Source organism: Bubalus kerabau, chromosome 5, assembly GCF_029407905.1.
Source record: "Bubalus kerabau isolate K-KA32 ecotype Philippines breed swamp buffalo chromosome 5, PCC_UOA_SB_1v2, whole genome shotgun sequence".
NCBI classification, from domain to species: domain Eukaryota; kingdom Metazoa; phylum Chordata; class Mammalia; order Artiodactyla; family Bovidae; genus Bubalus; species Bubalus kerabau.
This window is the reverse complement of record NC_073628.1, coordinates 13995629-14008336: the sequence shown is the minus strand read 5'-3', so window position 1 is coordinate 14008336 and position 12708 is coordinate 13995629. Positions and strand designations below refer to the sequence as shown.

Here is a 12708-nt window from a genome sequence, read left to right as displayed (position 1 = left end):
TAAACCTTTTCACTGTGTGGACCACAACAAACTGTGGAAAAGTTAAGGAAATGGGAGTACCATATCACCTTATGTTTCTCCTAACAAGTCTGTATGTAGGTCAAAAGGCAGCAGTTAGAATCAGACATGGAACAACTGAAAGATTTAAAATTGGGAAAGGAGCATGACAAGGTATACATTGTCTGGTTATGTAACTTATATGTAGGATACATCATTCAATATGCTGCCCTGGATAAATCTCAAGCTGGAATCAAGATTGCTGAGAGAAGTATCAGCATCCACAGATATGAAGATGACACTACCCTAATAATAGAAAGCAAAGAAGAACTAAAGAGCCTCTCAGTGAGGAGAGGAGATGAAAAAACTAGTTTAAACTCAACATTCAAAAAACTATTCACAAAAAGATACTCAACATTCATGGCATCCAGTCCCACCACTTCATGGCATATAGATGAGGGAAAAGTAGAAAGAGTGGGCAGATTTTATTTCCTTGGGCCCCAAAATCAATATGGACCTTGACTGCAGCCAAAAAATTAAAACACGCTTGCTCCTTGGAAGGAAGAAAGGCTATGAAAAACCTGCACAGTGCATTAAAAAGCAGAGACTCACTTTGCTATAGAGGTCTGTAGTGTCAAAGCTATGGTTTTTCTAGTAATAAGGTACAGATGTGATATCTTGACCATAAGAAACATGAATGCCAAAGAATTGAGCTTTTGAACTGTGGTGCTTGAGAAGATTCTTGAGAGCTCCTTATACAACAAGAAGATCAAACCAGTCAATATGAAAGGAAATCAACATCTGGCCTCTGCTGTCTCAGCTGAGGCATCTACTGAGGGCTGCCCGGTGGAAAGAACGGATGCTTCCACTGCAAAAATGCCTATCCATGGCAGCTGCAAGCAAACAGTTTGTAGCCCCACCTATGGAGAAGCTTAGAAAGGCTGAAGGCTCTGTGTACCCTGGGTTCACCGATACATGCATTGCATTCTCCCCAGCAGCATTGGAGGCCAAGGAAGGGGCATTGTGTGCCTTGGAGGAGGAGGATGGCTCAGGGATCCACTGGGGCCATCACTTACCAAGTAGGACTGGAAAGGACAGAGCAGGCATATGTGGCAGAGACCTGGTGACTGGGTGTGGGGCAAAAGGGTACTAGCTCTCCATGAAGTACCTCACCCAAACTCCCCTGGAGGAGAAGCCCAGTGAAAAGTTCATCTGAGATGGGATGAAGAGAGTCTGTTTCATTACCCCTTATAATTCCTCTGAATGAAGAGGTGGTGGAGTTGATGGGTTATCACAAACTCTTCCATGGCCAGGACTATCTCCCAGTCTCTTTCATTGGGGCTGCCTCTCCCCAGCTTCAGTCATGTAGTTCTGGAGGAAATTGACAATCATGTGTGCTTCTGGGTCAGGGCCACGAGACCATGTAAAGCCAATCATAGGACCCCATGGCCCTGCCAGGATGGCTGATCTAGGACTGTACCTGTGATCTGAGGTGGCTCATTCAGAGAACACCCTTGAACTCTGATGTCTTCAAACTTTTCTTTCCTTATTGGAGATGCCTTCAAGATATAAAACACCAGGGCAGGTATCTTGGACTCCCTCACTATGTGTAGAAGCCGTAAGGAAGAAATTGTCAGGCTAAGACCATCAAAGAAGAGGGAATGAAAGAATGAGGGTGTGAAATAGAGAACTGATGACTTCTGATTTCTTGGGTCCAGTCATTGAGATCTTTGTATTTGCTCTGATTCTTGTGTCCTGTATTCTCAGAATCATTTCAATGAGTCTCCCCTTTCCTTGAAACCAGGTGGAGGTGGGCTCCTCTCAACTGTGATTCAGACTTTGTTCTAGATCCTTCCTGATCATTGTATGCCTCCCATACACAAACAGTGGCACCCGTTTGTTTCAGCACCATTCCATGTGAAACCCTTTATTGTTTATTGTAATAGGGTGTGCAGAACATCAAATACAGTTCACTAGCATCCTGGGCAGAAGTACTCTAAGCATGATTTAGTGTTTGCTTGGAGCGGCCTTACTGATTCCTGAACCACTCCAAGCATTTACACTGCCTGTGCCAGGTCAATCCTATCATTTCCTCAATCAAAGACTGAGAAATACAGCCTCAGGAAGACGTCACCCAGGATCCAGGTCTCTCTAGATGTCCTCACTGTGTTCTCTTGAAAGGTGGTATATCAGTAGCCTCTATAATCCTGGGGGAGTCAGAGACACACATCAGTCATCCTGAGCCCTTACGTGTGACTCCCCCCAATATCCAGACCCATCACAATTCTTTGTTTTATTTCCCTCTTTTGGTAAGTATCAAGGAATTTTCTCATTAGCAGGGGCTATGAGAATTCATCCACAACCAAAAAGGGCCAATATATGAGGTTTACATGAGGAAGGGTGTGGGGGAGGGGAGGATTGGGAGTTGGGGATACAGAGGAATGATAAACAACAAAGTCCTACTGTAGAGCATAAGGAAATATATTAAATATCCAGTTATAAACCACATGAAAAAGAATAAGAAAAAGAATATATATTTCTGTATGTGTATAACTGAGTCACATTGCTGTGCAGCAGAACTTAACGCAACACTGAAGATTAGCCACACTTCAATAAAAATTTTAGAAAAGAAAAAGAATGTCCATAGTTCTCCTCTCTCCCTGTTTCTTTCCTTCTGACTCCTGCTCCTTGTTTTCTCTGCAGAGAATGCTGGTTCTCCTCCTGCATCCCCACAATCCATACATTATTAATAAACTGTATTTTGTATTGGAATATAGCTGATTAACAATATTCTGAGTTTCAGGTGGACAGTAAATGTACTCAACCATATGTATCCATGTATCCTGGTCCCCAAAATAAACCGCCCATCCAGGTTGTCATATAATTCAGTGGAGTTCCCCGTGCTACACAGTAACTCATTGTTGGTTATCCATCTTAAATAGAGCAGAGCCCACAACACGTTCTTGAAGACTTAGGAATTCTGGGAAGCCTCCTTCAGCCCGCATTCACCCTCTTTGGCCACTCCAGGGTTGGTTGGGTAAAGTACTCTGGTTAGCCATCCCCACCAGTGAGTCCATAGCCCTCATCACCCCCAGTAAGTCCCCAGTGCCCCAATGCAGAGTACCTTGGGATGCCATTTGCATGGAATCCAGGGCAGTTTTGCCTAGAACCAAGCAACCTTCCATATGGCTCCATGAGTTTACAGTTTTAGAATCCCTGAAATTCCCTCCCTTCCTCAAAGTCTTCTTTGAGCCCATCAGCCAGCTCTGAACTCCCCTAGGGAGCTGACATGAAGCCTCCACCCTGTGCCAGGGCTGAGCAGTCACTGTGCACCCTTTATTCACATTAGCATCCCGCCTCCCCACAGAGGGGTCAGGTATTCCAACACACAAAGGGGGCACCCGGCCAGAGCTAGGGGAAGATGCATCCGAGAACTAGGGTGACAATGTAATTTATCATCCAAATCAGCAAAACTGCGAGAAGGGAAGGGAGACTGTTAATCCCCATGGTGAGACAGCACACTGGGACTGTCCCCAGCCATTCTTCTTGTCACATGACTTATTTCAGGGACTGCTAGAGCTGACTTTCCATGTTCATCCGTCTGAAGGTTCAGATTGAAGTAAAGCTCTTTGAACACTGAGGACCTGAGTGTTCCCCTGTCCTTGTGCCTTCCACCATGGTGTCTCCACATTTATTTCAGGATGATCAGTGTCCCAGATGGCCCTTTACTTTCAATTGGTTCATCTTGTGGGAGGCTCTGGCCTGGCCATCCCCGCCCCTCCCCCCCTCCCCGGCCCCGGCCCCCCCCCCCCCCCCCACCGCTCAGCAGGGTCTGCAATAGTGAGAGACAGCCTGCAGAGGGCCCCCTCCTCCCAGCAGCCCAAGGATTCCTGCAAGTTCCTATTTGAGAACCACCCCTCAGGGTTCTCCCCTCACCTTGAGGATGTAGGCTTGAGCTGGGAATGCGTAGTTGATGCCATGATGGTGAAGATAATAGAGGAGAGGGTATTGACTGCAAAACATGAAACATAGTGCTGTTAGAGAGAGAGGGAGAGAGGTTGGTCCTGGAGATGCTTCTTTTGTATGGAGACTGGGAGTGACCCTGGGGCATGACCCTTCACCTTGGAACCCCCTGGCATGGCGCTGATGAGCTTCTGGATGTTACTGACCAGTCTTCTTGGGCCAAAGATCAGTGATGCCCCGGTATCCACAAGGGCCTCGCAGCCGCCAGAACAAGCAATAGTCTTTCTTTTCATGGAGATGCTGAGAGACAGTGTGACAAAGCAGGCATCAAGGTCACTCTGAGTCCCCCCAGAGCTGCCCCCTTCCCAACTGTCTTCTAAACAGCTCTTTGTCTCTTGCCTTCTTTTCCTTTGCTCCCGACAGGGCATCTTCCTTGACATTCTTGAATGCAGTACTTGATTACACCAGGCTCTTTTGCACCTTGACACAAGCTGGTCTTCCTTCCTAGAGGAGCCCCCTCCCCTTTGACTAGAAAATTTCTTCTCATCTTCCAGATTCCAGCTTAATTGTCATGGTTTCAGGGAAGTCTTTCTCCCGGTGTTTATCAGTCTCCTTTCTTGACAGTCTCTGTAGACACTTCCTCATGTCTAGCGTGTACCAAAGTCACAATTCACTATGTGTGTGTCTCATTTCCTGTGCATCTGCCTTACATGTGCTGGCAAGTTTTATTCTCATTACCTCCCTAAAGTGCCTGGCACACAGTGGATGCCCAAGACTTATCTGTTTAGTGAGTGAATGAAAACTGAAAATAATGAATGAGAAACATCCAGACAGCTGTATCTGGTGGGGAACAAATAAAGGGTCAATCGCAGAGTGAAGGTGGAAATTTGCGAGGGCACCAGATTCTCATAGTGGTGGGAGAGAGGGGCTCCTCTGGGAGAGGGTATCTGCCAGCACTACTCCTACAACCAGCTCAGATGCTGAGATCCTGGCCAGGAAATACATGACTAGCCCACAGAAACTCCAAAGGACAGGTCAACTTTTGTCTGAGGGTATCACACAGAATCCTATCAATTATGCCTCTTGTCCTCAGGTCACTCCTGGATCCCACCTTCCTGATTCTCTGTTATAGCCCCTGCCCCACAGTGTGCCCATGAACGTGGGGTGTCTTTTTTATTAGTTACTTTCACATCTTAAGATTTCAGCAAATCTCTCTACACTTCTCAGTTGTTGCTCCCTTAGGAGACCAGTTCTCCCCATTTCCAGTACTTTCCCTGTTTTAAAACTGACATTTATCTGTACTGAGACCTTCCTTGGTCCCAGGTAGCCCCGGACAGTTGGTCATCTTGTACCTCTGTTCAGGATGGAGAAATTCTCCCTAATCCTCTGTTCACCACAGTGTAGAGTCCTCTAACCATGCTCCACGCCTCACAGGGCAGTGGGTGCAATCCTCTCCCAGCCGCAAAGACCTCTCTGCACCCTTTTTAGGACCCTGGTCAGAGCCCTGGTCAGAAGGCCTGGGAATTATGAACCCATTGGTTGTTTGCATATCTATCTGCTTGTGTGTTTGTTTGTATGTGTGTTTGTATGTGTCTCTGTGAGTGCTTGTGTGTCTCTGACTAGCTATGCATGTTTATATGTATATGTTTATATGTGTCTGCTTGTGTGCTTCAATGTGTCTATGTGTCAGTGTCATTGTGGGTGGTGTATATGTCTGTGTGACTGTGTGTCTGAGAATGTATTGTGTGTGTCTGCCTGTGTCCATGTACAGTAGCGGGAGCATCACTTGGGCTGACCCTCAGAGGGAGAGACTTACCGGTCCATGTGTACATGCCTGTCACCCACGTGGATCAATGGTACCCAGTTGAGCACTCCCTGGTAGTAGGATTTATCCACTCCACCAAACATCACCACACTGCCTTTCGCCCTGCATGTGTATAGAGAAGAGGGGGGTGGATCCTTGGAGGACAGTAACAACAGCACTGTCTGAGAGCTGTGATGGTCCACCCATCAAGGCCCTAATAAGGTCCCTATGTACAGATTCAGAAATAGCGTCTAGGAGTGATTGAGATCCAGACTGAGGTCGGTTACTGTCTAATGAGTGGCACAGAGGAGGTTAGAAGCTATGTCACCTGGCTGGGCTCCACCCACTCTATCTTCTGAAGATGCCCTACCTCCTGCGACCTGAGTAGTCAGACACATTCAGAGGATATGGTAAAGAAGCATACTGGCTTTCTCCTTGTACAGCTTGTCATTTTTCAGGAAAATCAAAGCCTGGGAGTTCTAAGGGTATGGGTTCAGGTCACCCAGATTTGGCTCCACTGTGCTGTGACCTCTACTGTTCAAAGGGCCCCACACTCAGAAGGGATCCCAACAGTGCTCTCCCTGTCTTGAAATGCCTAATATTTCTTGAACAAGGGGTCCCACATGTTTGTTTTGTGTCCCACACTTTCAGTTTTCACTGGCTCCTGCTAATAGAGTACCTGGTCCTAGGCTCCCAGTGGAATGTTAATGAGGAAGGAAAGATATCCACCATCCTTCTCCTTCTTTCCTGATCAAATTCATAACAAATTGTATTGCTTTTTCCTCCAACTTATTTCCTCTTGCCTTCCATTAGTCTTCCTCCTCACTCAACCCCTTAGACCAAGTTACTGGTTTTGAGTCCAGGAGCAGGGTTATGTTCCGATAAAATGTTATTTATAAAAGCCAGTGGTGAAGCCAGGTACGGCCCTGGGGCTATATTTATCCTGGGTTAGATTATCTCTCAGGATATTTCTTTATCAAGTGTTCAATAATTTTCATGCACCTGAAAGCATCTTACAGCTAATTTGGAGAAAGAGATTGTCCATTTCAGACTTACTTGCTCAAGTAGAATTCAAAAACAGGCTCAGAAATGGCATCTTGATTCTTCAGGTTGTCAAAGATGGGGATAGCTCCAAAGACAGATATGTTGGGGTAGTTCAAGCCCAAGATGCCAGCAAAAGGTGCATCCTCATATCCATATTCCACAATGCTTAGACTGAACAGCTGGTCAGTACTTACAAGGTCCCCAATCTGTGGGAGAGAAGAGTGTTCCCATTTACAGATATGTGAAGTGGGGCTAGGACTGGGCTGGGGTGCATTGCCATTAAATCCTCAGAGAAGAATTGAGGCTGGGCTCTGTCTTTGGTGGACCTCAGATGGTTAGAACAACCTGGGAGGGGAATTTGGGTTCCATTTGTGAGAGGCTGTGAATTTTAAAACATCTGCCCCTCTGAAAAACACCACCTGAGTGAGTCAAATTGACCTTGTGGCTTCTGTCCAGGTAGGGCAACCAAGTCAGGCCAGGACCCATTGGTGACCCCTTGAGGACAAAATGAGTCGAGAGCAAGGTAGCCTTCTCTGGCATCACTATGACCTAATGCCAGGAATGGACTGAATTCTCTGTAAGGTACTGTAGATTCTGCATCTGTCCAGGAAGACAGAAGCCAAAAACACAGTCTTGATTGCAGGGATCTATGAAACTACTGCCTGTGAAATTCCCTTTTGGGGATATGTGTGTGTATTTGTGTGAGTGCGTATGAGAGACAAAGAGAGAGAGGGGAACTACTCAAGTACTTTGGGGAGGCAGGCCATATGCTTTATGAGATTCTCAAAGGCACCCTAGAATGAGAACTCATTTATCAGGCCCCTTGATATCTCTGGCCTCGTTTCCCACTCCGGATACCTGAAGCTCTTGACTGCCCCCAGGGTCCCCAGATCAGTTTTATCCTGTCCCCAGTGGCACCCCACTCCAGTACTCTTGCCTGGAAAACCCCATGGATGGAGTAGCCTGGTGGGCTACAGTCCATGGGGTCGCTAAGATTCGGGCACGACTGAGCGACTTCACTTTCACTTTTCACTTTCATGCATTGGAGAAGGAAATGGCAACCCACTCCAGTATTCTTGCCGGTAGAATCCCAGGGACAGAGGAGCCTGGTGGGCTGCCATCTATGGGGTTGCACAGAGTCGGACATGACTGAAGCAACTTAGCAGCAGCAGCAGCAGCAAACACCCTACAGCAACCTCAGTACTGAAAAGCCAACCCAGCTCCACCGTTTACAACATGTGTGACTTCAGCAAGGCCCTTGCTGTCTGCACCTCAGTTTCATCATATGTTTCATGAGCTAACCACCTGCTGTGTGGGGCTGTTGCAGGATTAAACCAATTATTACCTGAAAGTGCCTGGAACAGTCTGTGAATATAAAGTGGAAGTGAAAGTGAAGTCACTCAGTCGTGTCCAACTTTTTGTGACCCCCATGGACTGTAGCCTACCAGTCTCCTCTGTGCATGGGATTTTCCAGGCAATAGTACTGGAGTGGATTGCCATTTCCTTCTCCAGGGGATCTTCCTGACCCAGGGATTGAACCTGGGTCTTCTGCATTGTAGACAGATGCTTTACCATCTGAGCCACCAGGGAAGTCCTGGTAAGTGCCTGGAAAAGTCTGTGAATATAAAAGTGGGTGCTTTTCCCCCCTATTCTCGCTCCCAGCAAAATGAACCTTGAACTGCTCATGGGCAGAGGAGCTGCAAGTCCACACCTCAAGCCACTCTCTGGGTTAGCTAAGCCGTTTGCTCATGTGTCACCATGGGCACTGCCTCCCCAGGGACAGGATCCTGTGGGTAAGATGACCAATGTCTATGGGAGTTAGGCTAGGAAGGCTCTTGCCAGATGGTCCTGCATCTGTTTTGCAAGCAGGGGTCACTCCATAGCCAGTCCTGACTCAGCTTCTCTTTACATGTTACCTGAATAGTGTCATAAGCAAGAAATCCCTTCATGCTCCCAGATCCATAGGCGATCCTGAAGGTCTTTTGGGTAGGCCGGAAGGTGGAAGACTTGTAATGTCTGAACCTAACTTGTGTAGTTGCAGACATAAGAGATGAGTGTAATCAGGTGCCAAGGGTGGAAACAGGGCAGCAGGGCAAGTGAAGGATGGTCCAGGTAGGGGGTGTCTCTACTTACAACAGGCTGGACTGGGACAAAAGAGGGAGGGAACCTACAAGTCAGATGAGCCTGTGTCAAAGATAACCTGGAATTCCTGAGGGAATGTTCCAATGGTGATGTTACCCTTATATTGCATCTACAGGGAAAAGGAGGGAGTGGATTAGTCAGAACTGGCTACCCTCTATTCCCACACTAATGCCTCCCTCTGGTGTCATATATCATTTGAGATCACTTTCCATCCACTGTGAAGCTCACAGCCTTTGATCACAGAGGTGCTTGCATTTGATTTTTTTTTTCCCTGTGCTACATTGTATGCAGGATATTGATTCTATGACCAGGTGTTAGAGTGGTACCTCCTGCATTGGAAGTGCAGAGGTGTAACCACTGGACCTCCAGCACTGTTGGACACCTAGTGAAGTCTTGGGGCCTTCATTTGAGAAATTCTGATGTCTCTTCAAACCCAGCCTTACCACACCCTTCTCCGGGAGGTCCTTCTTGATCAACCCCAGCCACTCCCTCTAAACTCAGACCACATCCAATCAACACCACACAAGTGACCCTTTCATTTGACATGTACTTATTCTTTGCCTATCTCTCAGGCTGGCAAGGGCATTCTTAAAGACAAATTAAGCCCTTTTTCTTATCTAAAAGCAGTAAGCACTGTGCTAGATTCTTATGGCCTTACTGAATATGGGTTCAGTAACTTTTTACTGCTGTAGTTCTTGCATGTGTGCAAACTGAATTACTCTGCCTTTTTTATTCACAATTGCTTTGCAGTTGGTTCTACCTACTGATCAGAGACGGTTCACTCTTCATCTGTAACTAGTTGACTCCCTTAGTTCAGAAGGAGCTGCTGCTGCTGCTAAGTTTCTCCAGTCGTGTCTGATTCTGTGCAACCCCATAGACAGCAGCCCACCAGGCTCCACCGTCCCTGGGATTCTCCAGGCAAGAACACTGGAGTGGGCTGTAATTTCCTTCTCCAATTCAGGAAAGTGCAAAGTGAAAGTGAAGTCGCTCAGTCGTGTCCGACTCTTAGCAACCCCTTGGACTGCAGCCCACCAGGCCTCTCCATTTTGGGGTTTTTCCAGGCAAGAGGACTGTAGTGGGTCGTCATTGCCTTCTGCTCAGAAGGAACAATCTCCCTCAAACTAATGACACATCTTTGACACAGAAATGTATGTTTACCTGCCACCTGGTAATTCTGGGCCCAGTCACCAAGACCAAGAGTTGAGGGTGATAATGCCTTCTCCTCTGCGTGGGGCCCCTTTGGCCCAGTGTTTCTGCCTCCTGCAGGAGCCCCAGCCTCAACATCCCACGTGGCACCTCCAGATGAGCCCCAGTGCTAGGCTAGAGCACCAGGGGGCGCTGTGGAGCACCATCCTTCCAAAACCCTCACATCCACGATGTTCCTCAGGGGGTGAATAGTTATATTTGAGCCATAAGAAGAAATCTGAGACAGTCTGTAAGCATGCTCCTTCAAGAAATTGTTCAGCATGTTTTTTCCACTGAGGGTTTATCTCATGGTCTTCACTTTCCTTAGAGGTATTCTTTCACCAAACATTTGACAAAGAAGATGCTAGAATTAGCTGTCAGTGTTAAGGTATAACTGTCATTGTAATGGCACTGTGTATTTTCCAATCATTTTTATGAGTCACCTTATTATAAGAATTTTATGCATATTCCATGGCAAAGACATAGGTTTGAATAAAGATTCTGTTCTGTAATGTTGGGTAAGCTATATGACCATAAGGGGTCTCAGTCTCCCCTTCAGTAAAATGGTGGAATGCAGCAATTCAAACCCTCAAAATAGAATATCTTGGGGATAAGTGAAGTGATGGATATAAGGTGCCTGATAAATAGAAAGTCTCAACAATGACAGCCATTAGCATGGCTGTTGCCACAGCACTGTATCCTTCTCATAGAAGCTCAGGGAAGGAGGTAGAAGGGGGATTCCTATTCTCTTTTACAAGGGAGGAATTTGAAATGCGAGAGGTTTGTGAATTGGCTGTGGTCACACTGCTTGTCAGATATAAAACAGTGTTTAAGTAGCTCTGCCAATCTTTCTCCAAGTTGAAAGAGAAGAGTTGAAAGAAGAATCCAGGAGTAGGGAACAATTTCAGGGAATGTAGAAAATTAAAAGAAAACACCGCAGAGAAAAATACACTCACAGAGACTTCTAAGGGGATGGAGAGATAAATGATAGAGATACAGAGATGCAGACATAGACATATACACACTGAAGTAGAGACAGAACAAAGAGGACATGCTAAATAAAACGTAGAAAAGTGCTATTCCACAGGATCACACCTACATCTGCATTGACTGTGCACTGAACAATTGCAAGGAGTTCCAGTTTCAATAGGTCATGACATGGCTGGACCCCAGAGTTGTGAAACTAGGCAAATCTACACCAAGAACCTTGGGACCACAGTTCCTATAGCAAAGTACTTATCAATAATTAAGGGTTGAACTTTAAGATTGTCAGGAAATATTCCATTCTGTTCTAAACCTGATGAGTACAAGAATAATCAGATGAAAAGAAAAATCACAGAAAGGAAGATGATGTGGCTTACAGTGTCCATACTTAAATGACTCTGCAATCTGAGAAGGCCACCAGCCCAAGGAACACAAGCCACTTCATGCTTCTTTCCTGGCTTCAAGGACTCAGGGAAGTTCAGGTTCTTAGCATGTAGTGGTGACCAGGAGCCCCTAGTTATATATGCTCTGACATGCCCTTGTTTAGCCCTTTAGGTCAATAATAGGTCTGAAAAAAACACAAAGGTCTCGATAAAATCTTTACCTTCATCAGTGTCCTTGGTGAGTGGACTTTGAAGCTTCACAAAGTACAGAGAATTGAACTGTTATCTCTTCCTTGAAGTTTGGCTGGAAAATCAAACTGATCTGCATGGACATCTAAGAAGATGGAGAACCTTGCCTACTTGGAGAAAAAACTGCTAAGAACATCATAAAAATGGATACTAAGAGCCATGCTCGACATTCGTGGTTTTATGTCATCTTCCTAGCCACTTCATGAGATATGCATTGCAGTCTTCATTGGAGAGGAGATTGCTAGGAGGATAAGTTTCAAATGGCAAAGTGAAGACTTCAGGGACAGCCCAGGGACATACAACCTGTGTAGTGGGTCTAATGGCAGACATCAGGGACACCTATAATGCCAGGCTGCATCAAAGATTTAGGACAGAGCAGTATGCCAGTTACATGGTTTCAGTATTTGAAGAAATGTCATATCCATCCGCAAGATATTTTACAGCATCCAACAACTGTACAAGGAAGAACTGTGTGCTAGGATCTGGGTTAAATGTTTCAAAGTCAAAGTTGATGAAGCCAAAAGTAGTCTTTATCTTAAGAGAGCTAGCAGTCTAGTTCTCACAAAGTCATGGCCCCAGGAGGCAGGAGAAATGATACTAGGATGAGGTGGCCATGTTGAACCCTGGGCCACACTGGCCTTACCACTGGGAGCAGCCTTTCCTCCACTTCACCCATGCTGGAAAGCAGGCCAGTTGGCCATGTTTTCAAGAGAATCACAAGTTTGGATATTTATGTACAATCTACTGATTTTAATGTTAGCAACTAATTTTTTTCCCCCAAAAAACAGTGGGAATGAAATCTCTACAGTGATGTGCTGGAATCAGCCTTCAGTCACTGCAGGTTTTTATTTCTTGCCTAGAGTTGGGAATGCAGTAGGGACAGAGAGGAATTTAATTCATGTCGGTTGATTTAAAGAGAGACTGAATGCATACTGAACATATGTGTTTCCTTTCTAC

General features: G+C 46.0%; 1 long non-coding RNA gene, 1 other non-coding gene and 1 pseudogene across 2 annotated transcripts in view; 1 reads left to right on the top strand and 2 right to left on the bottom strand.

Annotated features, from left to right (window-relative positions):
• Window positions 1-12708, top strand: part of LOC129652473 (uncharacterized) — a 157746-nt gene that overhangs the window by 70782 nt on the left and 74256 nt on the right. The window lies entirely within an intron of this gene.
• LOC129652472 (pregnancy-associated glycoprotein 1-like) lies at window positions 2055-11564 on the bottom strand (annotated as a pseudogene).
• TRNAC-ACA (transfer RNA cysteine (anticodon ACA)) lies at window positions 8326-8398 on the bottom strand. Its single transcript has one exon. It is a non-coding gene; the product is annotated as a tRNA-Cys (tRNA).